Below are 8,267 nucleotides of genomic sequence, written 5' to 3' on the forward strand. Positions count from 1 at the left end.
GTTACCTTGCTGTTTTTATATTTTCAGATTACAAAAACCTATATCTACCATCCATATTGCACTTGTATCACCATCTCTTCGCCGAACTAGTGCACCTATACAATTTACCATTGTATTGGGTGTGTTGGGGACACAAGAGACTCTTTGTTATTTGGTTGCAGGGTTGCTTGAGAGAGACCATCTTCAACCTACGCCTCCCACGGATTGATAAACCTTAGGTCATCCACTTGAGGGAAATTTGCTACTGTCCTACAAACCTCTGCACTTGGAGTCCCAACAACGTCTACAAGAAGAAGGTTGCGTAGTAGACATCAATAACATCTACGCATAGACCATCAGGATAGATCTGTCCTCTTCCTCGGTTTCCCCCTACATATATGGGATATTTTAAGAAATGAGCATCTTTCTTCGTAGCAGGATCAGGGGAAAGAATGGGAAAGTCAATTTCACTATATTTCTTACCGGGAACAGGGCCTATCACAAGAATGTCTTTTTTATCGGGACGATAACTCTGAAAAGCAAGATTTCCTATCTTTTCTTTTAACTCAGGGGAAATACGATCGGGCGGCGCTAATTCGAATCCCTCGGGCAAAATAAGAACAGCACCTACATTCAACCCTCCCTTTTTTCCATTAGCAAGAACTTGTTTCAATTGCATATCATAAGGAATTCGAAGAACTGCTTCAAATACAGTATCGGGAAGCACAGCTTGGGGAACTTCAATATCGACGGGCTTGCTAGCTAAATGGCAATTGGCACATACAATTCGTCCAGTTGCTTCTCGTGGGTTTTCATAACCCTGCTGCGCAAAAATGGGATATGCATTTGAAATAGATGTCCGAGTTATTACGTATATCATGATCGATACAGAAATCGATCGAGTTATCTGTTCCTTTACCCAAGAAAAAGTATTTCTATTTTCCATGTCCAATCGCAGATCCCAGAATTTCTACAATAAATTAGATAGGTAGCTAAGCTAATCTAGTTCCCTATACACGAATCTGTTGTCATTCTACTGCAACAGTTGTACTGCAATGATGAATACCTTAAAGTAGGTATAAATAGAAAGAATTTTGCTAAAATGGAAAAGGGCTTTCTTTCTAAAAAAAGATGCTTGCTAATTTGATTAATATTAATATCGGGAGATCGAATGAATTTATGCTTCACTAATTGAATGATAAATGACTACAAGCGAAGGAGATAGACGGTTTAAACAAAAAAAGACCCAAAATTTCAAACATGTATCTAGAATTACTGGAAAACTACAAACAAAAATAGTGAAAATAAGCTCGTTAGGAGCCCATCCAAAATCGTTGTAGACCCAACGAATTACTAGTTCCCAACCACGGGTGGAGTGAAATCCAACAAAAAAATCAGTAACTAAAAGAATAAAAAAAGCTTTTATTGAGTCATTTAAATTATAGAAGAATTCCTGAACCCAAGAATTCAAAATGACAAGTTCCTCTTTACCCAGAAAAAAAGAACCACTTAGAATAGCCAAACAGATTATATTTGTCGAGAAATGCAAAATGGTATGGAGATGATCCTCATTATTTATTTTGACCCATTGTATTATTTCCTTGTGTATTCCTGTAGGAGGTTTTTGTACATGTGTCTTTAGTTTCCCTTTTATCATCTCGTCCAAGAGAGAAAGTTCTTCTAATTCTATGAATCTTTCTAGAATCCTTTTCTCTTGAATATCAGTTAAGAGAGTTTCGGATTGCCTGGTATTCCACCAATTCTTAATCCAAAGTTCCAGACATTTGTTAAATGAGGAAGAGACCCCCCAAGGCAAAAGTACGATAAATACAAGATATAGTAAAGAAGGCAATGCTTTCTTTTTTTTCATTTTTGATCTGTAAATGGAGTTGTTAATGAATATGCTTCATTCGCTGACTCTATTCCATTCCCTGACTCTATATGATGATATTTCTATTTCATGATATTTCTATTTCTTTGAAGCAAAAACTCTATAGGTTTGATACCCTGTATCTATTCTTCTTTTTTGTATATTAGTTATTAGTGGAATTTCAGTGCATTGGGTTCTTTCTTAGATCTAGATGGAATGAAATAGTGAAATAGAATAAAAAAAAAGCCCTTTCGGATGAAAAAGGAAGAATAGTATGCGATATATCTCACTTGGATAAAAAAAATTAAAAGCAAATTTCTCTTATCCTTGTTTGTTCCTTCCTTTAGATAAATACTTAAAAATCCCCTTACAATAACAAATCCAATTTAGAAGGGACTTCCTCCCCGTGTTGAGGAAACTTTTCTTCTTCCAATTCTTCTTTTCTTCATTCAACTCAGTTCAAAAAAGATACCTCAAAATACTTCAATTGGTACGCGCAAGAAATAGGCCAATTCGGCAGCTTTTTGTTCAATTTCTCGTGGAGTAAAAAATTTATCATCAGTACGAGTCAAGGGAATGATCCCCTGGCCCCGGATTTCCATATAAAGAATACGACGAGGATAAAGACCCTCTTTAACCTGAATTCTAATTGATTGGATATCCCGCATAAGGAATCGAAGGAAGACGCGACGTTTTATTCCAGGGAATCCCCAATGAAAAATGCACACTATTCCCTCTTTTCTATCAATCGGTCATAACCACTACCTACATTCCACAAAATAGTACACCACAAGTAGGAGCTAATGAATAGGCCTGCGATTCCGTAGAAAGACATCACGACCCCCTGCGGAAAAAAAAGAATTTCTTGAGATGGAAGTATAGATATAATATTCTTACCAAGATAACTGGAAATCCCAACCGATAAGAATCCTAGTGAACCTAGAAAAAGAATACAGGCCCAGAAAAAATTACCCCTTTTTCGAGAACCTTTTAGAAGTTCTACCCATATGTGTTCTGATCGCCAATTCATATTAGATATACTAAATCCAGCAGCGGTCAATTGAAATTGAGAGAATAAGCTAAATAATTTTGACTTTACTTTTTTTGATTCTGAAATCGCCTTCAGCAACTAGTACTCCTGTGAAATAATAGGTTAGATACATTGACTTTCTATTCAAAAAATATTCATTGATTCAATTAAAATAAATAAAATAAAAATCGCTATACCTGGCTCTGCATATTCATGCATTTACGCTCGTAGCCTATATCCGCATCCATAACCGTTTTTCATTTGTGTGTAGAAAGTGTGTGTAGAAAAAGCCACATACCCTACCATATTATATTACTTACACTAAAAAATACTAGACAATCTTATTTTTTTGCACATAAAGAAATAAAGAAGTCATTGCAATTGCCGGAAATACTAAGGCTACTAAAGGCACGAAAATAGAAGGTAAGTTTAAATCCGTCATGGAATAGGTGTCTCAATTCAAATTTACTATTTCTATCTAGTCGAAAAATATCTTAAGATTCTTATGATATAATTAAGTATATCTATTATAAGGAATATTGACTATTGTATTGTATTTTTATTTTTAGTTTGAAAAATATTCTGTAAAAAAATGAAAGGATAATAAGAAAATTCCAAAAAAGGAGAACTAATTAAAAAGATTTTATTTTGATTTTCCCATCCTCATGGCCTTTCTATCTTTCTAATCTAATTTGAAATTGGATTCAAAAGAAAGCGGTTAGAATTTACTTCCTGCATACATACTTCTCTAGAAGCGCATACAATTGATAATACTATATTTTATTATTTTATTATTTTATTTGTATTTCTTTATTGTATTATACCTTAATATATATATTCTAGATATATAGAATAGACGAATCTCGATTTGTCAAGTCTCATGATCATATCATGATCTATTTTTATTCGGCTCAATCTTTTTTAGAAAAAAAAAGATTGAGCCGAGTTTAATTGCAATCAATTAGAAGAATAAAGAAGAATTACTACATTTCATAACTGATTTTTTTCTCTTTTTATTTCGTTTCTTTTTTATTTATACCTTCTTTATCTTTAGTTTTATCTAGTTAATCAATAGTATCTACCGGCTCGAACTCGAATTTGATCGCCTTCCATACTTCACAAGCTGTGGCTAGTTCAGGACTCCATTTGCAAGCTGCTCGGATAATTTCATTACCTTCGCGAGCAAGATCGCGCCCTTCGTTACGAGCTTGTACACAGGCTTCTAAAGCCACTCGATTAGCTGCTGCACCAGGTGCATTTCCCCAAGGCCTTTTGTTCTTCTTCGCATCCGTTATTTTGGCACAAGTTTTTTTGGTTCTCAAAAAGAAATAGTTTGAAAAGGTTCAATTGTACGAAATGAATTTCTAGGTCTCGCGATTTCTTACCATCAAGTTGGTAAAAAGCCTCGATTTATTGGCAATTGCTAGAATTATCTATGATCTATTTTGGAAATCCTTTTTTTGTTTAGACTGTTTTTTGTTTATGAGATGTCTGGAATTCCTTATTTATATCCCATGCAAAAGAAGAGAATCCAAGGCAAAGGCGAGAACAATAAAATTAAAATTTCTTCCTTTTCGGAGGGATTGCAGGTCTTCTTAATCGTCTATTCGGCACAAGAAAAAGCCTTTTTCTTGTGCCGATTCTTCTTGTATCAAAATAAGAATCCTTTTTCTTCCTAATTCGTCAAAGATTACTATTTCTTCTTTATTCGGGTCTGTCTCTTGGACCTCTTTTTCTTTTGCTTAGGTTTAGCCGAGGTAGTGGACAAACAGAGGGGAAGAAAATATGGCGGGGGACAAATTTCTTGTGATTGTGAACAAATAGAATTGCTTGGCTTGTTTAATTAAGTTCAACTTCAAATTTACAGAAATTTTGCAAAAAAAAAGTAAACTCTTCGAAGGTTTTTTTTTTTTTTTTAGGCTAGTTGAATAGTTTTGATTAAGGTTTTATTAGTTTATTACTCGAAACTAAATCAAGGATTTTCAGGATACTTCCTTCGTGGAATAAGATATTGGATCCTCGAGTGATCTCTTTTTCTTGTTGCTTCATAAGAGTGAATCGAATAGAATCAATTCGCGTTATAAGAGTAAAAATTCCGCGGGTCCTTTCCGCTCTAATCAGATAAAGGGGGGTAAGGACCCGCTAAGCTCCTACTTTTTCATGTTTACAATCTGGTCCCTCCGATTACTATAGAGATGAACCCAATCCAGAATATGAACCATAAAAGAAAACACCTACTAAACCAATCACAGCAATACCGGCTACAGTACCTATCAGCCAAAGAGGAATTCTTCCAGTAGTATCGGCCATTTCCCCTACTTTCCTCCACATTTTATCAATTGGTCATGCTAGAGACAAAAACAGTCATGGGTAGTTATAAGGATGGTATCCTTCCAAATGGGATAAGAGAATTCTTATTAGTCTCTTTCTTTCTCTCAATTGAAGAAGTAATTGGAAAATAAAACAGCAAGTACAAAAATGAGTAATAAACCCCAGTATAGACTGGTACGATTCAATTCAACATTTTGTTCATTCGGGTTTGATTGTGTCATAGTTCTATAGTTGGAATTTGGTTTATCGTTGGATGAACTGCATTGCTGATATTGATCCCAAGAAAAAAACAGTAGGTACAGCTAGTCCGTGAATAGCCAGCCATCGCACTGTAAAAATAGGATAGGTTCGATCTATGGTCATTGAGGGCCTCCTAAAAGGATCTACTAAATTCATCGAGTTGTTCTAAAGAATCAAAACGGTCGGTTATTAACGGAATTCCTTGTCGGCTTTCCGTGAAATACTCGTTTGGCCTAGGACTTCCAAACACGTCATAAGCTAAACCCGTACTGACAAATAACCAACCCGCAATGAATAGGGAAGGTATAGTAATGCTATGAATAACCCAGTATCGAATACTGGTAATAATATCAGCAAAAGAACGTTCTCCCGTGCTTCCAGACATGCTGAACTCCCAAAATTTTTGTACATTCAAAAAAGGAATTGATTCCGTAAAAGATGGGATCGACCAGTAAATAGAAAATTACTGATATTTCATCCTTGTGAGATTGTCAATTTTGTACCAAAGGTGTATTTTGAGTATACCGAATTAGTATAGCTATCCTTCCTATGGCACAGCAATCTGGTTTTGCCTGGTTCCGAAACATAATTACTTTTTTTTTTTTATTTTTTGTCTATAGGTAAGCTATATGTTATTCAAGGCATCAATAGAAAACCCCATTTTTGTAGGTTCTACTTACTTTTCATTGGCTTCGGAATAATAGAGTAATTCGGAATAGCAGCCAAAATCTTGGGAAAATCTAAGTTAATGATCAATAGGTTTGGATAAATAATTTAGGAAGGATATTCTCATACTGACACAATACAAGGACAAGTATATGTGAAATCTATCCTTTCATAATTCGTAATTAATCCTTGTATTGTTTGTTGGATTAGGTCTAACTTTCTTGACCAAACTGCGAGCGCGGAACTTTACGAGATGAAATAGGGAAAGACAGAAGATAGAATAGAACTTAAAAGGATAATTGAAGTGACTTGTCTTCGAATCTACTTTGGTTGGAGTTCGAAAAAGGAATAAAAATAAAGTAAATTCAAGGAAGAGCTTTCTTTTTTTTTAACAGCCCCTTGGCAGGTCGTGGAATGCTTTTGTTCTCCTCTTATTCCATATGGAATACAATCAGTTAAAATAAGAAGGAATAGGGGAATATTCGATCGTTCACTCCAAAAAGAGGGTCCTATTGAAAAAGAAATTATCCAAAATAGAAAGAAGTTTTTTTTTTTCAATTCAATTGTTTATTTATCTCTTATTCAAAAATTTCCTTGAAAATCGAATTCAATTTTTCATTCAATGGGGTTAGATGATCTAGTTCTTAATATTATTACTTTACTCAATTGACAAATTCCACAACAAATCTCTTGATTCGGAATTAGGGACTCATGTATCATCTGATGAATCCACTTTCTTTTACACTTCTGTATCTTACTCTATCTTGTTTTTTAGTATTATCTAAAATAACTGATGAATTATGAATTTTCCATAACTTAGGTAAATGCTTTACCAACATATGTAGTGTAGTAAAAAAAAAATGGAATTTAACTCTTTCATGCTTACTTTAACTAGTTATTTTGGTTTTCTACTGGCTGCTTTAACTATAACCCCAGCTCTATTTATTGGCTTGAACAAGATACGCCTTATTTGAATTGACTGAATAATTATAATTCAGAAAAGAAAAATCTTTCTTTGGGATTCCTGGCATTCTACGACTCTTTTCCAGACTAATTAGGAATTCTTTTCTTGGTCATTGAGATTCGTGGATAATTTAGAGTACTATTTAGGGATAGATCGTACCTCTTTTTTTATCCCCTCGAACAAATCGAAATGATTGAAGTTTTTCTATTTGGAATCGTCTTAGGCCTAATTCCTATTACTTTAGCGGGATTATTCGTGACTGCGTATTTGCAATACAGGCGTGGGGATCAGTTGGATCTTTGATTGAGTCATTTTTTTTTGATTGACCTCCTCCAGACCAGAGAGGAGGTCAAATTGAAATTGGAGTTACAATTCAATTTTGTTAAGTTATTTTACTCTGCTTCGACATAAGATAGATGGAATCACGCTCTGTAGGATTTGAACCTACGACATCGGGTTTTGGAGACCCGCGTTCTACCGAACTGAACTAAGAGCGCTTCATTCATTCAAAAAGAAAATCTTTTTCTATTCCTAATGTATCTCACGTACGTATAGTCTCCACAAATTCAAGTTATACCCACTTTACTTTAATTGATCTCGTCGCTACTGCCTATAAAGAAGAAAGAAGTAATAGGTAGGGATGACAGGATTTGAACCTGTGACATTTTGTACCCAAAACAAACGCGCTACCAAGCTGCGCTACATCCCTTTTCCAAATTAAATTGTTGTACAATGCCATTGTACACAATTCCTGTCTTCTTTTCCACATCATAATTTTCTTGTTCTTTCTATTTTCTTCTTCTTTCTTTCTCTATCTATATATAGAACCCTCGTGTCATTTCTTCTTTTTGGTCTCATATAATTAAGGAATTATATACATATAAAATCCAATATAATTTCGCCTATAAAAGAAGGATTACTTTTCCTTGGTAATATATAGGAAGAAGGGGTCATCTTTTTCTTTTTTAGGGATAGGAAAATTTCGTCGATATGGTTCATTTTATATATAGCATAACAATCTTGGGCAAGAGTTTATGATCATATATGTATTCCAACAAGGAAGGAGGATTTTCAATGCGGGATATAAAAACATATCTCTCTGTAGCACCCGTGCTAAGTACTCTATGGTTTGGTGCTTTAGCAGGTTTATTGATAGAAATTAATCGTTTATTCCCAGATGCTTTGTC

General features: G+C 34.5%; 2 non-coding genes across 2 annotated transcripts; both read right to left on the reverse strand.

Annotated features, from left to right (window-relative positions):
• Positions 1 to 7,503: 7,503 nt before the first annotated feature.
• On the reverse strand, positions 7,504 to 7,577 carry TRNAW-CCA (transfer RNA tryptophan (anticodon CCA)). Its single transcript has one exon. It is a non-coding gene; the product is annotated as a tRNA-Trp (tRNA).
• A 138-nt stretch (positions 7,578 to 7,715) lies between these two features.
• TRNAP-UGG (transfer RNA proline (anticodon UGG)) lies at positions 7,716 to 7,789 on the reverse strand. The gene has a single exon. It is a non-coding gene; the product is annotated as a tRNA-Pro (tRNA).
• Between the last annotated feature and the right edge of the window lie 478 nt (positions 7,790 to 8,267).

This window comes from Triticum aestivum, chromosome 6D, assembly GCF_018294505.1.
Source record: "Triticum aestivum cultivar Chinese Spring chromosome 6D, IWGSC CS RefSeq v2.1, whole genome shotgun sequence".
NCBI classification, from domain to species: Eukaryota; Viridiplantae; Streptophyta; class Magnoliopsida; order Poales; family Poaceae; genus Triticum; species Triticum aestivum.